Genomic DNA, 22375 nt, shown 5'->3' on the forward strand with positions numbered 1-22375 from the left:
AGTTTGATATGATGAAAAAAACTCAAGAAAATTCATGAATTCAGACAGAGGGATGTATAGGAAGAGAAATCCCAAACCAAGAGTACAGGACCTATACTTTGTGACCTTGTCTAAATCCTCTAGTAAATTTTCAGCCCCAGAGGAATTATCTGCTGGTTCTAGCTTCTCCAGAACCTAGATGCATGATCTTAATATTATTCACATCATAAGATATTCTGACATTGTCTCACACAGGACTATTTACTCTCCTCTTTGTAGAAAGGATATTGGAAGCAGCTCATTCCAGCTAGCTGTCTGAACTACCACTGGTTTATGAACACATGATTTCCCACCAGAGTCCTTCCCTTGCATTGATGTAGTAGTTCTCTCTGCTGTGTTGTCTTAAGTGAAGACAAGTCTGCTCCTGTTGCAGCATTACATCCATCAATCAACCAACAAGCATTATTTATCACCCATTGTGTACCAGATATTGGTAAAACAAATACAAAAAAATCTTTACTCTTAAGCAGCTTAAATGTAGGGTCAAACAGTCCCTGACTTCTCCAGCTACTGCTTAATTCCTGTCCTACATATCAATCTATCATGGTTTTTAAAAATGTCCTAGAAAATGAACTTTCCTCTATGACATATCAATTTTAGATAAAGTTTCCATATAATGTATTACATGACAGATTAATAGTGAGAAGACAAAGGGAGGACCTGCTGGGACTGTATTTGTGGTGAGAAAAAAATTCCAACTAAAATATAGGCAATTTATGCTTCAGTTTTGAGATTATTTAATTCCTTTGTTTTTCTTTCTCTCTCTTTACTGCTTCTGAACAATCTTTTATTATGAACTTGAAAAGATGACATAGCATCATGTGTGGGGGAGGAAAAACTAGGTCAACAGAATTTATTAACCAATATTGAAAAGGAGACAATAGGTTATACAGTAGGAAGAATAAAGGAGACTAGATCTAATCTTGGTTTTATCATGAACTATGTTAGGCATAATATGATGAGGAAAGATTTTTTTTTCCTTCTTTAGGCTTATATTACTGGTAAAATAAGAATTTGACCAGGATGATTTCTAAGACCTGTTGTTGATGACCTTTGTTCCCTAAGAAGACTGTGATATCAGTGAAGTGATTCCATGGTATGTAACTGAGTTGTATTTAAAGTGAGTGGGTGCTGTGTCAAGTTACCAATCTCACTTTCTCCTCCACAGTCATCTGGGTCCAGTGATCAGATATGAATCAGGACAAATGGAGATGACTCTGGATTCAGCGGGAGACCTTGGCTTTTTAAAGATAGGTCTTTGCAATGTCATAGATTGACTGAGGCAATACCCATTCACCCATTAAAGTTAGGTAAGAGAGGTAAGACAAAAGAGCCAGGAATGATCATTTTCAATAAAGAAGAAGAAAAATAAATTGTTGGGAGGGTCAGACTTTCAATTCCAGCATTCTATGATTTTGTGATCTTTTGTTAGAAATAATTTTTTTTTTAAAAAACCTATGTTATAAGAATTAACTACAGTCTTGAGAAAGTAACACAGAAAAGAACCTGTTTGCAGGCAGAAATATCAATTATATTCAACTTTAGAAAAAAATGATGAAAGCCCAAACAAAACCACCTACATTATCACCAAAACACATCGGAAATGTAACTGAGCAAGTCAGCTTATTTTAATTTATGGAACTAATCTGACAATCCTCTTAAAGTTTATCTGACAATATGTAATTAAGAGCATTGAAATGGTTTCTGGAAGCAAATACTAAGGCATTCTTTTGGCTGAAAATCCTCCAAGATGATGTGAATACCATCCATTTAATTCAAATGCATCATAAAACCATAACTTAAAAATCCCTCAAGTTCTATACTCTTGTATGAAAAACTTGTTCTTTAAGCTTTCCCAGAAAACATTTTTGACCAACCTTTCCTATTCTCCCTGTATCTTTTTACAATATCTAGATTACCCATTTCACAATTGCTGCAAAAATATATCTTTAGCACTCATTTTCCACATTCTCAACCCATCACCCTTTGTGAAGGGTTTTCTCTAACAGTTGCTTATAAATGTTTACCTACCTATTCTCTGAAAATATTTTTAAATTTAATCTATATTATTCACATTTTCTTCATCACTTTATTGAGATTAGAACAATCAAAAATTAATTTAAATAAAAAATAATTCAAGATCTTATTTGTAGCATTTGTTGCTTTCAGAAGTCTAAATGCTTACACTATGAATTTAACAACTGACTTTTAGGAGCCATTTTGTGCTATTTCCAAATCAGCCCTGAATTTATCACATCACTGCATTTAGACATTAAAACTTGGAGCACTCTGCTTTATGAAAACACCAGAGAATGAAAGATTTAATGATAGAAGAGACCTTACTAGCTATCTAGTCCAAACCTATTATTTTACTGAAGAGAAAAACTGAGACCTGAATGAATGATTTGAATTGGGCAAAATTATATATATAAAGGTGCAGAGTTGTGATTCAAAATTCAACAACTCTAATTCCAAATCCTGCATAATTTTTATTGTACAGGCCTTTTTCCTTCTCTCGTATTTTTTTCCTTGTACCTTGCTGATGCGAATCAGTGACTCAAGAAAATCATCCTCATTTATTTTAGTCTCAACACTGCTCTTATATTTAATCCTTTAAATTTGCTGACAGGATATTTCTAAAAATGTGATAATATTTTGTTATATAATTTTAAATTCTATACTGCTTGAAATTCATATAAAGCTTAGAGTTGATTCTCTTTGGAATAGCAAAAGTGGATCAATGGTTGAAGAAAGAGAAGCAATTGGGAATTAAAATCTCTTGAAAAGGATGGGAAAAATCTGAGGAAGATCTTCTACAAGACAAGAAAGGAAATTTGACTATTTGTCCCTTAACTTAGTTTGACATGTATTTTTATCTTTTGTCTGATACATACTGTTCTGTACTGTGAGATATTGCAAAGGGAGAAGATGGCATGGTTCCTGTCCCAAGTGAAATTTTACTCTAATAGTATGGAGTGAGTCTTACATGGAAAATAAGACTCCTTCCAGGGGAAAGATCGAGCAAATTTTCCTTTCAATGTGTTCCTTACTAGCCACTGACAGATCACTTTTGCTGCCCATACTTTAGGTGAATGGAATAAATCCTTAATTGTGTTTTGAGGTTATAAAAGCCTGGTTTCTTGAAATGTTGCTGTGAATGAAAATGTAAAATGAAAATGTAAAAGTTACCAATGAAGCACTAAAGGCCTGAATAGGCATGAACAAAAATCAACAGGGGTATAGAAATCTCAAAGTCATCATCTTCTGACCTACTATGGTTTAAAATTGGTTAAATCTTGCCTTGACATCAGTGGACATCCCTTATGTTCCAGATCAACTTTTTTTCTTATTTTAATTTTCTTTATGTTGTTTTTATCTCCTTATATGGACCACATTTATATCCTGGGCTATGACAACAGGGTATCTTTTTTAGTAAATTAAATCTTGTTTTGAGTGTTTTTACTATGAATGGAAACCCTTAGCAATCTTGGCTTTAATATTCTGTGATTTTATATGGAGTACTCACTTTCTTTGCAACAAATGTTCAAAGAGAAATTACATTTCTAATGATAACTGGAAGGTAAGACAAGATTCTAAGGTGTCTTTGAGAATGAACTATTTAAGCATGTTATAGCATTGCTTTGTATTCAAATGAATTTTTTATGATATTTAAACTCATATTTGCTATACTGACTACTAAATATATATTTAATATATATTATAGTATATAGTTATTTTATATATTATATATTTATAGTATAATATATTAGTATATATTATAGTAATTCTCTATTAACATCAAGCTTTGTTTCATCTCAGGTCAATAATATTGAGACACTAAACAGGGAATCACATTTACAAAATTTGTTACAGGACTTCCTATACAAGTTACATATGGTAAGGGATTCTTTATAGATGATGAGGTCTTTCAGATGTTCCTTTTTACAAAAGCCATATTGCTGATTGCATCAGACTATAGACCACTGCAAATTCTTCATGGCAATTCGAAAGAGATCCATTTAGCCATCTAAAACAGTGAAAAGCAAATGGATGAAAGATGGTTGCTATACAGAGTTGTAGTTGGCTGGATAGATCATTAAGATTTTTTTTTTAGTACTTGTACTCCAGATGAATGGAGAAGATTGGCTGAAAGTCAATGAAGATAAATCTAAAAGTTATGTTACCTTCAGATTATAATGCACATAGTATGAAAATAAAATAGGAAATACCTGAGTTCAGGGAAAACATAACAAGGGGAGTACAAAGGTATGTTGCTCAATTTGAAGCCAAGATGGCAGAGAGGAGGCAGGGACTCACCTGGATTCACTCTCAAACCTGAAAGACCTTTCAATAATGCCCTAAAACAGATCTTGGGGTGACAGAACCACAAATGGAAGGGGTAAAACAATTTTCTAGTCCAAGATACCTTAAAAGTTTGACAGGAAAGGTCTGTGGATAGTGGAACACTGTCCAGTGTAGACCATGACAGCACGGACCAAGCCTCCAGAAAACTAGGAAGATACCTTGGGAGTGAATGAATCAGCTGCAATGGCTGCTTCTGGAGTTCTGAGCCCACAGATGATAAAAAAGTCAAACAACTGGCCAGAAGGAGATAACAGAGGTCTTTTGGCTATTATTGAGGCAGACTCTATTGCTTTGTCCATATTAAGACCCAAGTTTCTCTCCTAGGAAACATTCCCAGGACATGGAGGAGCATTAGAGGCTTTAAGCTGCAGTGGAGTAAGGGTCCTTATCAGAGTTTCAGGGCAGAAAAAATCTTTGCGATCACTCCAAGAGCAGAGGATGGGCCCATAGAGCAGCAAACACATCTCTCCTTAGATCATACCACCTTGGAAAAAGTAAAAACTTAGAGACAATAAGAAGTATTTCTGAAAAGAACTTCACAAAACCCCTAAATGTTAGGTCAGTAGGACTTCTATCCTGGAAGAAGGGTCCTACTTTAGCAAAGAGTCAAAAGTCAAGAAATGAGCAAAGAACAGAAAAAATTCTGACCATAAAAAGTTATCCTGGTGACTAGGAAAATCCAGACACACACTGAGAAGACCACAAAGTCAAAATTCCTACTATCAAAGCATCCAAGAAAAAAATATAAATTGTTTCAGGCCATGGAAGAGATCACAAAGGATTTTTTAAAATCTAGTAAGTCGGGCGGTTAGGTGGCATAGTGGATAAAGCACTGGCCTTGGAGTCAGAAGTACCTGGGTTCAAATCCGGTCTCAGACACTTAATAATTACCTAGCTGTGTGGCTTTGGGCAAACCACTTAACCCCATTTGCCTTGCAGAAAAAAAAAAACCTAAAAAAAATCTAGTAAGTTAGAGAAAGAATTGGGAAGAGAAATGAGAGTGATTCAAGAACATCATAAAAAAGTGTCAGTAGCTTGGTAAAGGAGGCACAAAAATTACTGAAGACAATAATACCTTAAAAGCAGAATGGGTCAAATTGTAAAAGAGGTACCAAAATTTAGTGAGGATAAGAATATCTTGAAATAGTAGAATTGCTCAAATGGAAAAGGAGTTACAAAAGCTTATTGAAGAAACTGATTCTTCAAGAATTAGAATTAAACAAGTGGAAGCTAAAGAATCTATGACACATCAAGAAAGAGTGAAACAAAACCAAAAGAAGATGACCTGGAAAAACAATTGATCTGGAAAACCGATCCAGGTAAGATATTTTTAAATTATTGGAGTTTTTGAAAACCATGATTAAAAAAAAGACCCTAAATAGTATCATTCAAGAACTTAACACGGAAAATTGTCTTGATATTCTAGAGATTAAGGGTAAAATAGAAATTGAAAAAATTACCCATCACCTCCTTAAAGAGATCCCAAAATGAAAATTCCCAGGGATATTACTGTCAAATTCTAGAGTTCCCATATTAAGGAGAATTATTGTAAAGTTACTAGAAAGAAACATTTCAAATATCATCAAGCCGCTTTCAGCAGGTTTTATAGTAATGAATCAAAGAGCTTGGAATATGATATTACAAATGGCAAAGAGGGTAGGATTTCAACCAAGGATCACCTACCTAGAAAAATAGTATAATCCTTCAGGGGAAATAAATGAAATTGAGAACTTTTAAACATTCCTGATGAAAAGACCAGACTAAAAAAGAAAATTTGACTTCCAAATACAAGACCCAAGAAAAGGACACAAAGGGAAATAGAAAAGACAAATAATAAGGAATTTAAGATTAAACTCTTTACCATATAGGAATCCCTCAAGGTTGATGAACTCACAATGCTGTTTGTTGTTAGTGTGTACAGTATTCTCTTGGTTCTGCTTCCTTCATTAAGCATTACTTCCTGTAATTCATTTCAGGCTTCTTTAGAGTCTGATCACTCAGGAATTTTATAAAACAATAGTATTCTATAACACTCATATACCATAACTTGTTCAGCTATTCCCCAATTGATGGGTATCCCCTCAATTTCCAATTCTTTGCCTCTACAAAAAAGCTACTATGAATGTTTTGGAGCCTGTGAAACTTTTACCATTTTTTTTATGATTTCTTCTGGATAGAGGGCTGGTGTTGGAATTTCTGGGTCAAAAGGTATGATCAGTTTTATTGCCCTTTGGGCCTATTACATATTGCTCTACAGAATGGTTAGATCAGTTCCCAGTTCCACCAACAATGCTTTAATGTCCCAATCCCCCCACAACCTCTCCAAAATTGATCTCTCTTTTTACCATCTTAGCCAATCTGATAAGTATGAGGTAGAATCTCAGTTGTTTTAATTTAAATTTCTCTAATCAGTAATGATTTGGAGCATTTTTTTTCATATGATTATATATAGCTTTAATGTCTTAATTGAAAACTTTCTGGTAATATCCTTTGACATTTATCAATTGGGGAATGACTTGTAACCTTATAAATTTAATGCAATTCTCTATATATTTTAGAAATGAACCCTTTATCAGAGCCCCTTGCAGTGAAATTTTTTTCCCAGATTTCTATTTTCCTTCTAATTTTTGCAGCATTAGTTTTATTAGTGCAAAACCTTTTTAAATTTAATATTATCAGAATCATCCATTTTATGATTTATAATTACTCTGTTTCTTGTTTGGTCATAAATTTGTCCCCTTTCCTTAGATCTGATAGATTAGAGTATTTCTTGGTCTATTAATTTATCTGTGGTGTTGCTCTTTATGTCTAAATCCTATACCCATTTTTACCTTAGTTTGGTATAGGTTTTGAGATGTGGGTAGATCTATGCCTAATTTTTGCCATACAATTTTCCATTTTCCCAAAAACTTTTGTCAAATTGTGAGTTCTTATCCCAGAAGCTAATGTCTTTGATATTGTCAAATGGTAGATTACTGTAGTGAGTTATGACTGTTTCTTTTGAACCTATCTTAATCCACTGATCCATTACTCTATTTCTTAACCAGTAACAGGCAGTTTTGATAACTGACACTTTTTTTTTTAGTTTTTGCAAGGCAATAGGGTTAAGTGGCTTGCCCAAGGCCACATGACTAGGTAATTATTAAGTGTCTGAGGCCGGATTTGAACTCAGGTACTCCTGACTCCAAGGCCAGTGCTCTATCCACTGCACCACCTAGCTGCCCTGACTGCCACTTTAGAGCAGAGTTTTTCATCTGATAGAGCTGGACAACCTTCCTTAACATTTTTTTTTCATCAGTTTCCTTGATATTCTTGAACTTTTGTTGCTCCAGATGAATTTTTTTACTTATTTTTTTCTGGCTTGTTAGAATAGTTATTTGGTACTTTGATTGGTATGACATTGAATAATTAATTCAATCTGAGAAGAATTGTCATTTTTATTATATTAGCTTGACCTAGCCATGAACAATTGACATTCTCTCAAATGTTTAGATCTGACTTTATTTGTGTGAGAAATACTTCATAATTGTGTTGAACAGTTTCTGGGTTTGGCTTGGGAGTTAGATTCCCAAGTATTTAATATTGTCTGCAATTACTTTAAATGGAATTTCTTTTTCTATCTCTTACTCTTGGATTTTCTTGTTCATATAGAGAAATGTTGATGATTTTTGTGGGTTTATTTTATATTTGCTATTTTGCTAAATTTATTAATTGTTTCAAGGAGTTTTTTAGATGATTTTCTTGGGTTCTCTAAGAATACCATCATATCATGTGCAAAGAGTGAAAACTTTTCTTCCTCATTGCCAATTATGATACCTTAAATTTCTTTTTCTTTTCTTATTGCTAAAGTTAACATTTCTAATACGATATTGAAAAGTATTGATGATAATGGGAATCCTTGCTTCACCCCTGATGTTATTGGAAATGGTCCTAGTTTATCCCCTTTACATATATTTCTTGATGATTTTAGATAGATATTACTTATTATTTTAAGGAAAACTATATTTATCCCTATACTTTCTAATATTTTTAATAAGAATGGATGTTGTATTTTATCAAAGGATTTTTCAGCATCTATTGAGATAATCAAATGATCCTATTGCTATGTTCACTTATGTTGAGTGTTTTCCTATTATTGAACCATCTCTGCCTACCTCATATAAATACTACCTGATCATGGTATGTTATCCTGATAATAACTTGCTGTAATCTCTTTGCTAAAATTTTATTTAAAATTTTTGCCTCAATGTTCATAGGGGAGATTGGTTTATAATTTTGTCTATTTTGATTCTTCCTGGTTTAGGTATTAGCACTCTATTGATGTCAAAAAAGGAATTTAGTAGAACTCCTCCTATTTTTAAAAATAGTTATTGTAGAATAGGAATTAATTGTTCCTTAAATGTTTGGTAGAATTCACTTGTAAGACAGATTTAAAGGACTTATTATGAAAAATTCTAATCTTTCACAGAGAAAGAACAGATAGAATCAGTACAAATTGAAACATACTTTGTTTTAAAATTTTCTTTATTTTTCTTGAGTTTTATTTTGGCCTATGTTTTCTTTTACAACATGACTATTATGGAAATAAGTTTTGCATTATTACCCATATATATAACCTATATCAAAATGATTGCCTTCTTATTGAAGGGAGAGAGAGAATTTGGAACTCAATTTTAAAAATAAATGTTGAAAATTGTTTTTACATGCAAACGGGTACAAATAAAATATTAAATTCATAAAATTCTAAAAAACCCATTGTGATCAAATTTTTAATTTGATATTTATTATCTCCCCTTCAGAGAATGTACATCTTCCTTAAAGAAGCTTAAGCTCCAGATTCTATTTGAAATCTTTTATTATTCCTCAATTGCTGGTGCCTACCCTTTTGAACTGGTTTGTATTTTACAATGTTAAATGCTGTATTTATTTGCATTTGTCTATATTCATTCTTATAAACTTACATATTTATTTTGATTACCCTCAATAAATTAACTGTTGTCCTTTGTACTTGAATGCACCAAAATTACATTACAATGTTGAGGTCAAAATGTAGTGTTTCTGATTCTGCCTGATCAGACCAATATGAATTCAAAAGGCTCTACCACAGTTTGGATGCAAATAGTCCATATGAATGCTTGGGATAGAGATGTCTCTCTAAACTTATATATCTCACATTTCTTTTGCTCTATTGCAGTTCTGCTTTGTTAACTGAGCATACCATCTTCTTTGATGTGAGCACATCATGCTGGGCAGTAATTGCCAGTTTCTCCCTTTTCTTACATGAATTCTAAAGTTCTTTAGAGACCATGATAGTGTCTTTGTAATGCTTTATTTGTAATCTGTGTGAACATTTGCCTTATGTGAGTTCTTAGTAAAATAGAACAAGCATGTTTGGCATTTGAGCAATGTTGTCAGCTTATTGGAATTGCACTATATATAATAGGGTTTGAACTCTTGGCAGTGCAGCTCAAGAAAGGACCTCAGTGTATGGAATTTATCTTACCAGGTGACTTTCAGAGTCTTTCCCAAAAAATTTAAGTGGAAATGATTAAATTTCTTGGCATGATGTTGGTGTTCTGTCTAGCTTTATAACAGACATGTAGCAATGAGGTCAGCACAATGACACCAAATTTTCAGCTCAGTGGATGGCCTAATACCCTTCTTTTCCACATTTTTCTTCAGAAATTCCTTACCCCAATGTCTCATCATTTTTGTGTGCATTCCTGGAAATTATACTGCCAAAGTAAGTGAACTTATTCACAACATTCAAAATGTCTCCACTTGTAGCAATCATTGGTTCCACACAAGGATGGTGTGGTGCTTGGTGGTAGAGATTCACCATTTTCTTGGTGTCATCAAGTCAAAAGTAAACAAGCAGCAGAAAATTGATTCCTGTTCTGTTGTATCTCAGCCTCAAGAACTGCATTGAGCACCCAATCATCTATGACCAAAAAGTCATGCCCTAACTTTCCCTCCACTTTAATCTTGTTTTATAGCCTTTTTTGAGTTAAATAATTTACTGTCAGTGTCAAAGTTGACTTTAATGCTTTTTCTTTCCTCTTCATTGAAGTCATTTGACAACATTGAAAATATCATTCTAAAAAGCATGGGAACAAACATGGATGACTAGGAAAACATGAGAGAATCATCCATTATAGAATCTGGAAAGCAAAGAAGGAAAAAGACTATTCACAGTATAAAATAGGATTCCTAGAAGAAATGATTGAAGCATATTAAAATGGATTAAAAAATTTTATAAGTGAAATGAGAGTAATTGATGAAATAGCTGGAATAGAAATGATAGTTATGTAGAAGAGATTTGGGAAGAGAATTAGTAACAGCACAAATAGTAGAACATGTTGCCCAAACACATTCCTTCAAAATTAGAATTATCCAAAATTAAAGTTAAGGATTCCATGAGATAAGAAGAAAGAAAATTAAAAAAATAAAAAAGAATTACCATGATATAAACAATAGAGCTAGGAAAAGATAAAAAAGAAAAATTAAAAATCATTTGATTACCTGAAAGCCAATATGAAAAAGAGAGCTTGAATATTATATTTCAAGAACTCATGAAATAAAATTGCCCAAATCTCTTAGAACTAAATGGCAAAGTGAAAATGGCAAAAAAAATAAACTGATTAATTCCTAAAATAAATCATAAAAAAAAACCACCATGGAATTTCATAATCAAAATTTATAGCTCTTACATCAAAGGAAGATTTGTAGAAGTAGCCCCCCCCCAAAAAAAGAGTTAAACTACTAGAGTCACAATAAAAATGACCCTTTATTTAGCAGTCTTCACTTCATATGCAATGAAAATGTGGAATACAACATCCTAGAAGGCCAACAATATATGCTTACAACCAAGAATAACTTACCCAGTAAAATTCTGTAATCCTACATAGAAAAAATGAAAAGTTTTTTGCAAGGCAAGTAGGGTTAAATGACTTGCCCAAGGCCACACAACTAGGTAATTATTAAGTGTCTGAAGCCATATTTGAACTCAGATTCTCCTGACTCCAGGGCCAGTGCTCTATCCACTGTGCGACCTAGCCACCTCAAAAGAATGAACTTTTAATAATAATTTAGAGGACTTTCAAATGTTCCCTATGAAAGATTAGAACTAATTTGAAATTTTGCAATTCAAATATGAATGTAAAGAGAAATGATTTTCTTTCTTTTTCTCCTTTCTTTTCCTCCTCCCTCCATCCCTTTCTTCTCTCTATTTTCCTTTTGCTTCTCATTCTTGTTCTTTTCCTCTTCTCCTTCTTCATCTCTGATTTGGCCAGGTCACCCAGGAGTAAGTGGCAGGGCTAGGATTTAAACCCAAGTCCTCTGATTCAAAACCAGCACTACCTCTCCTATATTACACTTCTTCCCAATCTAAAGTTTTAAAGATTGAAATATGATTTCTGACTGTGGTGGAATCAGGCAAGATTTCATACAACTGAAAAAAAATTGAGTTAAATATAGTATTAGAAAATCACTTCATTAGCAAACACTTATATTTTATAAACACATTAACATCCATAATTTCATTCAGTCCTATTAATAATTTCTGCCAACCCCCATCCCCTGGAAGGTTAAGCAGGGATCATTTTACTAATTTATTAAATGAGGAAACTGAGTCAGAGAAGGAAAGTCAATTGAATTCCATTGTTCAGCAACAAATGGATAAAAAGTTGCAGAACAAGTTTTGAATCCAATCTTTTTCCTGTAACAAACTTCCCATTTGCATTTGTTCCCCCTCTTATAATTATTACCATGTAGCCTAATCTTGTTTTAAATCTCAGAAAATTAGTATCAACAAAAGAAACATTTGGACATGTCATATTCCATTTCAAACTACACCAAATTATGTTTTAAGCTCTACAAAATAAAAGAAGCAAAAAGAAAAAAAATCTGCTACCAGCTGTTTGAGTGACAGACCTGACTGGTATGGAAAGTAGCAGCTGTTTTAGTGAAAAAAGTCCTGCCACATCTCTGAGTCAATAAAGGAAGTGATTAGCACAGTTACTTATAAGACCCCAGGAAAAGTCAATGAAAATACTTTGATGGGAATATGGTTTTCTAGTTTCAAATTTATAAAAAGTTTACAGCTTCATTCAAAGTGAGTTAAAAGAGGTGAAAGATTTCTTTTTTTGTCTTCTTATCTAAATAAGAAAATAGTTAAACTAGAACCTGACTCTCTTCTCTTCTAGGCAGAGATTCTTTCTTTTGGCTTTGTAGATGCTTAGGATAAAGTAAAAGTTTAAAAATGCTTGCTGACCTCCAGACTACTGTGCTTTATGCTGTACCTCTCCTTTATATTAACTTATCCCCAAACCTTTCTTATCTCCAGTAAAAAATACCCTTTTCCCCTTGATTCTCACTTATCTTTATTTTTTGTAACACAGTTCTCTCCTGTTTCCCTCCTACTTGTTTGATTGTTCTTTCCTGTATTCTTTGCTTTATCCATATGAGTCTTGGATTATATAACCTCTCCCACTATAATCAACAAATCTGATACCCACTACTGCCTTTCAATAAACTCTCATGACTTCCTATGTCCTCCAGGATCAAATAGGAAACCCACTGATTACTTATTAAAGCTCTTTATAACCTAATCCCTTCCTACTTTTCCATTTTTCTTACACTTTATTTTCCTCCACATACTCTGATCTAAAGGCACTGAACTTCTTGGTATTCCTTGACTACAACACTCCAACTCTTTATATAAATCCCTTTGTGATTAATTAAAATACAACCTAATGTAAAATCATTATTGACTCCTGCTTTATTGCATCATGTATTTTCTCAACCATAGGTTTTAATAACCCAACTACTTTAATAATCCATCAAAGATATTGAAATATCTTTGAAATTATTTTATAAAACAGGGGAACCTCATGCTTAAGGTTGAAGATTATTTCTCTCATGGTTAGTGCCTTGGACAAGAAACCTCATAAAAAAAGCATCTTTCTCTGTGAAAGGCAGTCAGGGTACCATTCCCCCATGAGTAATACTGGAGAACTATGGATAAATTCTAAAATTCAGTTCTTTTATCCCAGTATTCCTTATTATATAACAGAGAAGACAACAATTATAATAAATATAAAAGCTCTTTATTGCTCAAATTGCTTGTGTTTACTAATTTGTAAGCTTGTATAGTTCCCTCCATCTCTACCTTCCATAGCAGAATAAGCACTTAAAAGCAGGAATTTTCCTTTTTTGAATCATCTGAATAACCCCAGTGCTTTGGATATTGTAGATACTTAATAAACTATTTTAACTTATCTCTTAGAAGAGAGAAAAAATCAGTAAGTAGCAAAGTAGCAGAGAAAATTCTAGGCTTATGTTTTTATCAGGGAGAAAATAGAGGGCAGAAAGTAAGATTTCCTAAGGCTAAAAGTCAGAGGAAAATTCACCAAAGGGTTTGAAGGTGATGTCTACCCCCCCCTAAAGTTGAAGATAATAAACTTGGAGTTGATATGTGTAATAATATTTCTTCTCCAGGGGTTAAGACTCCAGCGATTGAAAGAGGAGACTGAAAATGACAAGTGCAAGGTGGTATGAATTCAAGGGTGAAAATACAGGGCTCTTGCAGGTTAACACTTCTTTCTAGAGACCAGAGGGAAGACTAACAGAAATTAACTCCTCCCTGACTTAAGGTGATGAAAGACCAGGACAAGATGCAGACAGATAAAAATTTTTATATAAAAAAATTATACAATCTTGCCAAGAAATATCAGTTCCAATGATATGGTGATGTGACATCATTTAGCAATTTCTAGGAGGTAGGAGGATATTCTTATTTTCCATTGTTTAAAAGTTGAAAATGAATATTTTCCCCTCAGGCTACCAAGAAAGGGTATTGACTCTCCAGATTAATTGGACATTCTTTACATAAGGTAGTATCTCTGGAAGGACTGGAGCTGAGCATTTTTCAGTAACTAAGAAACAGTATGGTGTTGTTAAAGGGGTTCTAGAGCTGAGTTCAGTAAGCAAGAAGGGAATAAATATTTACATAATGCATACTAGTGCTAGTCATTGTTTCAGTGCTTTTTACAAATATCTCATTTTACCCTCCTGGCTGTTCCATGAGGGACAGGTACTATTATCTCTTTATCACTAAAATTGAGGAAGCTATTAACCCAATTTAATAGTTGATGAAACTGAGGCAAAGGTTGTATTTTGTCCAAGATCACAGAACTAAGTGTCTGAAGGTAAATTAGGACTAACCTTATACTGAATCCAGGCTTAACATTATTTACTGTACCACTAGTCCAGGTATTTACTAACTGTATTATCACAGCCAAGTCAATTAGCTTTTTACAATTACAGTTTCCAAAGTAGGATTTTTGTGAAGAATTCATTCCATCCTCACAGAAAAACTTTTATAGAAATGATTATGCTAAGATAGCTAGACATACTTGGATGCCTAGATAGTTTATAATTCTTTAGAATATCCTATTTTCTCCATTAAGTGTTTATATTTTTAGGATAGGCACTGAAGCAGGGCGCTAGAAAATTTGACACCTTGGACTCAATGTTCACATTCTTTGGGACAGGAAAGGCTTAGCCTGTAGCCCATAATATATAGTCATAATCATAGAATGCCACCCATGCACAATGGGGAACCACCTGTGGTTTGGAGAATGCATTGGAGAATTACTGAAGTGAGGGGCTAAACCACTCTTCAATAATCACCTTTGAAAAAAAATAATCACCTTTGTCCCACCCATTGGAAAGGTGTTTGAGAAGATTTTCCTGAGCTCCTTGATTTTCCTTCTTTGCTTTTCCCAGTACTAGTGGTAAATTGTCTCATTCCTGCATTCTTATTCTCTCTCTCTCTCTCTCTCTCTCTCTCTCCATGATCTGGCCATGTGGTGGGAAAAATATAGCCCCAACTCCTTGTGATTACATCTGTGCTGATCAAAGTGTTTCTTCTCTTTGCTTCTTTTCCTTTCCTGGGCTTCCTGTCAGTTCCTTCTCTTCTTTCCTCTAAGTTTCTCCTCTTTTCCCTTTTCCTTTTTAAATTGATTATTCCTTCCCCAGCTAGTCCTGTTTGCTGATCCATGAGATGGATGCAAGTTCTGTCTCTTTCTCTTTAAGTTACAATATTGCCCCAGCTCCATGCAGCAGAATCTGTGTTTTAAACCTCTATTTGTCTTTCTTTCTTCTCTCTCTCTCTCTCTCCTCAGTTTTTTTCTCTTTTTCACTTTTTCACTTGACTTCTTTCCTGGCTTGTTACCAATATGGATTCCCTTTAAGTAGCTCACTATCTCTCCAGAGAGCTTCACTTGTGAACTGTTTTCAGTCACCTGTGAACTTTATGTAGTAACTTATGAACTTCCTGTAATAACATGTAAACCTTGAAGTAACCTGTAAATTAAAATTTAACCTTCTTAACCTGGGGTCAGGTGGACTACCTATGTTCACTTACTATAATTCAAATTTTAAGCCCCCCTTTTCCTGAGGTAAGCATTTTCCTGTCATAAGCACTAATTGTGTGACCTAAAAGTTAAAAAATAAAGTCTATGCATTTAGGAATTTATTTTATCATTCTTTAATAAACACCTAAGATACAGATGGATTTTTGCAATAGCAGAGATTGGAGAGAGTAAAGAAAAGATTAGAGAAGTAGATATGTATTTATTAGCATTAACAAATATTGGACAGTGACACTACTTCTCTAGTCTTCAATCCTTACACACAAATCTTTTCACCTCTCAAAATTATCCAGTCTCTTCCATTGTATTCCAACATTCCCTGTATTCTCTGAAGATGCCTTTGCCCCTACATGCCCTTCTCTAATAATCCTTCCCAGGACAACTATTTATTTTGGGGTGTTTCCATTTTGTTGTGTTTTATTTTTACATTTCATACATTTACAGATCACTCTTATTTCATGAGTGTCTTTTTAAACAAAACTAATAATACAGGGACCTCATATGAGAGTACATATCAATATTATCACATTTGTTTATTTAGATTTAAGGCATTTCAGTTTTTTTTAAATCAAAGTCATTTTTAGGATGTCCTTTGGATTTTTCTTGGCAAAGATACTGGTTGATTTGCCATTTCCTTCTTCAATTCATTTTAGAGATGTGGAAAACAGAGTTGAGGGGGTACCCAAGGTCTCACAGTTAATAAGTATTTGAAGTCACATTTGAACTCAGGTCTTTTTGACTCCAGGCCCCCAAATCTATCCACTGTACTGCCTAGCTGCCCTACTTTCCAAGAAAAAATCCAAATGGATTCATAAAGAGTTTGGCTTGACTGAACAAGACCAAGTCTCTACAGTAGTATATAGTCATTATATAGGAAATTCTGCTAAATAATTCATTTGATTCTTCATTTGTTTATAACAATTTCATGGAAAGCACAGTCCATTCATGCTCATATCTATTTTGACCTCTTGACTTTCCAAGTTTAAATTTTGCTCTCCTCACCTATAATGGAAGTTGATTGAGAGCAGAGAAATTATTATTTTTAGCTTGTACTTTTATTTCCAGTCTTAGCATGTTTAGCATATCATGAGCATCAAATAAATTATTTATCTGACATTGAAAATTGAAGTGCTATGACTAAAATGTTGAATGTCTGACAATTTTAGTTTGAGTTTTGGGAAAATTGATATGGATTATGTTTAGAGTATAGAATTTACCTCTGCTTAGGGATTAACTAAACATCTACAAACTTTTGTAGTTAGATTCCTAAATCTGTTAAGATCATATATAACTTGGGATAAGTCACTTATAACTTGTTCCATTTTCTTTGGATCATTGCTTCAATTGAGTCAGTTGGATTAGATTAATCTTTAAATTTCTTTCCAGTTATAACATTCTATGATTTATGCTTTCCCTTGTCATAAAGAAAGACTGTTGAATGAAAAATGGTCAGATCCAGTGAGATGTCCCTATGTTAACTGTTAAAGCAAGTCATTTATTTGCCTGTCCCCAAAGTCTTGTTTAGAAGAGAATAATTAGAATTTATTCTGCTGGATTAAATGACTATGTAATGGTCGATTTAAATAAAGGACCATATTGATTCTATACTGAGTAATTCGACAAGACCGAACAATTACCTTTAAGAAAATTCTTAAAGATAGGAGACCTAGACATTAAATTATCAAAAAAGTAAAAGATACTCCCACAGAGGGCCCTTAGGAAATCTTGATTACTCTTTGGACAAGTTCTACAATACTAGTACTCTCAACACTTCATTCTCTGAAATCCAGTGAAATGCAGTGGAAGAAACATTGAACCTAGAATCAGAAACCCATGACATTATACTGGGACAGTGGTAAAGACTTTAGATTTGGAGTACTATGGAGTCAGCATGAAAATTCTGGCTTTGTTACTACTTATATAACCTTGGACAAGTCCTTTAAATTCTCTAAGTTTTAGTTTCCTTATCTGAAAGAAGAGGGGGTTGGGTATTATATTATTTTTAGGTTCCTTCCAAATTCTACTTCAGATATTTGTTAGTTTTGTGATCATGGGAAAATCAATTTATCTTTTACAGCTTTACTTTTGTTTTTTGTACAATTAGTGAGAAGACTGATACTTCCATTTTCTTTGTCTCAGAGTTGTGAGCAATATATTAGACAAGTCCCAAAGTGCTATGAAAATATGAACTTTTTGTTGCATATACTGACAAATTTAGTTGTATTGGTAAGGTATAATGAGAAGTTTTTCATTTCTTTTTTTATTCATGATTACAAGAGATGGTAATATGAAGAAGGAAAAGAGGAAAGTTAGATGTGAAAATGAAGGTGTTATAAAAACAAAATATGTCAACACATTTAAAAGTTTCTTTTTAAAAGGAAATAGTATACATTTAAAGGACTTTCAATGACTTGGTCTAAGTTGGTAGAAACAATCCCTATGTCTGTGTGGAAATATTTTTTGGTCTACACTAAGATTTTTTTTTTGTTGTTCTGAGAACGAAAGAGAATTTGGATAAATAATATGTTAAATCCTCCAAGCCAGAATTTAAGAAAGATGAATCAAAAAGCAAAGGAGATTTATCAGTAAGAGGTGGTAGGTATGCATCATTTTAATTTAACAGTTTGAAAATCTGAAGAAGAAAAGGAAGAGATAAAGGATTCTCTTGGGCCACTCATTAAGATTGTGGTAGAGAATAAGGATCAGTGAATTCATTAATTGATAATATGAAGTATGTTGGGATCACATGATTGGCTAGAATTCTAGGCTGCTTTCTGTTTCATGTAGTAAAATGAACTTTTAGTTTAAAACAAAATAATTATTTGCAGTTATGTAATGATAGCATTAATCAGTAAACATTTATTAAGTACCAACTATTTGCCAGACTTGGGCTAAGTTATGGGGATTCAAAAAGAGGGGAAAACCCATAAATAACTTATATCCCCTCAGCTGTATTTTATGGCTGATAACAGAATCAGATGTTCTAAGTGAAATGCTCTTAAGTGTAGAATCAAAGTTTTAACTCTGATCTTCTTATCCTTCCCCCTTTCTTACCACACAACTATTCTGTAGGGCAGATATGTGAATAGAGTACTGCCCTTGGAATCAGGAGGATGGGAATTTGAATCTGATCTCAGACACTTGACATTTACTAGCTGTATGACCTTGGACAAGTCACTTAACCCTGTTTGCTCCACATCTAGGGCTTTCTCCAGTCTTCCTGATTCATATCTGGCCACTGGACCCAGAGGACTCTGGAGGAGAAAGAGGCTGATGGTGCCTTGTCACAGCATACCCTCACTCAAATTCAATTCACATGCTTGTCATGACAATCACCTCTCTGATGTCATGAGGATGGGGGTTTGATCCGGCCTCAGACATTTAATAGCTGTGTGACCTTGGGCAAGTCACTTAGCTCTGACTGCCTCATATCCAGAATCATATCTAGTTGTCCTGATTCATATCTGGCTGCTGGACCCAGATGTCTCTGAAGGAGAAAGTGAGACTGGTGACTTAGTATAATACCCCATCACTTAAATTCAAATCATGTGCTTTTCATGGCATCACCTCCCTGATGGAATGGTTTTCTTAGAGAATGAAGAACAAACCATCATCCTTCTTTAACAATGAATTTTAGTTTACTTTGTCAGTGAGTCAACACTTTGAAACACTGTAAAAATAATTATTTTTTAATGGGTGGTGGTTAGGTGGAATTGAGAACAGGTAGTCCTCTTGCTGGTTATAATGCTAATGAATATTTTTTTTTTTCCTTTTGAAGCAAAGGGGTTAAAGTGATTTGCTTAGTTCACACAGTTAATTAATGTATGAGGTTCTATTTGAACCTAAATCCTTCTAACTCCAGGTTTGGTTCTCTATCCACTACACCAATTACCTACATTTGGGATTTCAAATTATCTTTCAAAAGACATCTGAAGTGTCTTTCCAGAATAGTTTTTTTGAGGTAACAGAGAAGAAAAGAGAAATAAATATTCTTTTTATTGCTCTAAGACCACCCTCCCCAACACATGCTTCTTTCTTGCTGAGAGGTTCTTTCTCTTCTCTCTGCTACCTGTTTAGATTAATGTTAGTTTCCAAAGGAATAGAAGAGAAGAGGAAGAAGTTTATTTCCACTATTGAGCTGATGGGACCGACCCCTATGCTCTCAAAATAGAAACTATTTCTCTTGTAGACAAAACAAATGATTGACTGCCTGTGCATTTTATTGTACCTAAACACAACAGGGTGACATTTTGTCCCTGGGTTTTAAGAAGGCATTAGTTGATTAGGACAGACTATCCCTATTGAGAAATGTTTTATTGTAGCAGATACATACCCAAAAAAATAAAAGAAAAAAGAAAGCAAGAAGACAACTTGATATATTCCAACCAACTCTATGTCGTCAGAACTAATTTTAAATCAACTTATAGTTACTTCTCTCTTCTCTCTTACTATAATGAACTGTAACAAAGTTCTCTTACAGTTTGATCAGAGTAATAGTCATTCTTACACTTAAACTAATGGTGCCACTTGAAGTAGGGATCAATAAAGAAAATTTTATAGACTTTTTTTGAGAATGAAAGATATGTGTAGCCTACAATACCTTCTATGACTCATTCTAAGTAAATATAAACATGTTTTCTTACCTGAGTACAGAATGTGAATTCACTTAGTACAAGAAGGAATGATTTAGACAGTAAGTCAAAAAGGAAATTTGGATTTTATTTGCTTTCCAAACTTGGCAAAAGAAGCCACTATCTAATTAGAAGCTTCAATATTTTCTAAGAAAATGCAGTCTATGGATACTCCTCTTCTGTTTTGTTTTTATGGAATTGTAATATAAACAGGACATTAAATGACCCAACCATGAGTTTGAACACATTTCTTTGGTAACTAAGCTAATACATCCTTACTAACCCAGTCAGTGCTTCTAACAACACAACTCATTCATCATAAATGGAAATAATGTTTTAGCATATATTATCTCATTTTGGCCTTTTGTTATTATTATATGACCATTTTTGTTATTACTAAAGGTAATTTGTATAACACCATGCTTACAATTTTTTTCTTGCATCAAGAAAAACAACAAACATTCCTAAACCTTTGTTACCTCATCTGTAAAAAGCTGTTGGACCAGATCAAGATTTTTTAAATTGGAGTTTATAAACTTAATTCATTTTTAAAAATTATAGTAACTATATATCATTAAGTTGTTTCCTTTCTAATCCTATGTATTTTAGTTTATGTATTTAAGTACATTATTCTGAGAAGGGGTTCAGCAGTCTTTCAAAAGGGTCTTTTTTGTTGTTTTTTAAATACTTTATGTGGTAAAAATACAGCAAAAATAGTTTTTTGGGTTTGTTTGGCTTTTTTGTCCAAAGAGGAAAAAATATACTGCTTAATGGACATGGTTATAGGTATGGACTAAACTCATTTCGGGTTCCTCAACTGTTCACTGTAGTGTAGGACTCCTAACTTCAGCGTCTCCTTCCAGGTTCAGTCATTTATCAAAGCCAAAATCATACTATAAAGGTACATGAAGAAACAAAGCAAATGAAAACCAAGCTTGATCATGGCTTCCTTCACGTGTGTCTTCTACTGCCCTGGTTGTGTATCTTAGTAGGAAAAATATGGAATGCTTCACGAATTTGCATGTCATCCTTGTGCAGGGGCCATGCTAATCTTCTCTGTATCGTTCCAGTTTTTAGTATATGTGCTGCTGAAGTGAGCACTCAAAAGGGTCTTTAAAGCAGAAACAGGTTAAGAACTCTTACACTGACTAGATGATCTCTGGGGTCTTTTCCAAAGAGAAGGAAGTGAAGAATTTTAGAAATTAAAGGAATTTTAGCACACAATAAATATTATCTAAATGCTTATTTAGATGATATTTATTGTGTGCTAAAATTCTTTTGGCTTTCGCTGTCTCATTTGATTCTCACAATAACCTCATGTGATAGGTTTTCTAATTTCCCACATTTTGCAGATGAAGAAACTTAGGGAAATGAAGGTTAAGTGATTTTCCTAGGGTTGCAGTTAGTAAATGAGTAAATGTCTGAGATCAAATTTGAACTTCACCTCTAATACCAATGTACTTCCATTATCCATTGGACTACCATTTTCCTTGATGTCTTCCAGCTCAGTATGTATTAAACTACAATCCTACTCAAATTTATGGCAATTCTCGAAGTCATTTATTAGGCTTTAGGCACAAACTTTACTGAGTAGAAAGATTGTTTCAAGTCTTTAAAGATCTGACTCCTACCACCCCTGTGACATATGTAGTATTCTGGACAATTTAACAAGTTAAAAAATGCACCATCCTTCAGGTAGCTCCTTGATGAGTCTCTTATACTCAGCTTGCCTTGTTTTCAGATGACAAATATAGAGTCTGTCCTAGATACCATATTGAAGTCTTATTAGTTGTTAGGACCAGACTATAACTATACTACAGAAGTTTTTAGAACCCACAGTTCTTTCCCCTTTTTAACAATTTACTCATATTGTTTACTTTTTTTTTTTAGGTTTTTGCAAGGCAA

At 33.6% G+C, this 22375-nt stretch overlaps 1 non-coding gene across 1 annotated transcript; it reads right to left on the reverse strand.

The window, feature by feature from the left end:
• Positions 1 to 21463: 21463 nt before the first annotated feature.
• Positions 21464 to 21571, reverse strand: LOC141510348 (U6 spliceosomal RNA). The gene has a single exon (XR_012474845.1). It is a non-coding gene; the product is annotated as a U6 spliceosomal RNA (small nuclear RNA).
• Between the last annotated feature and the right edge of the window lie 804 nt (positions 21572 to 22375).

This window comes from Macrotis lagotis, chromosome 1, assembly GCF_037893015.1.
Source record: "Macrotis lagotis isolate mMagLag1 chromosome 1, bilby.v1.9.chrom.fasta, whole genome shotgun sequence".
Lineage (NCBI taxonomy): Eukaryota > Metazoa > Chordata > Mammalia > Peramelemorphia > Peramelidae > Macrotis > Macrotis lagotis.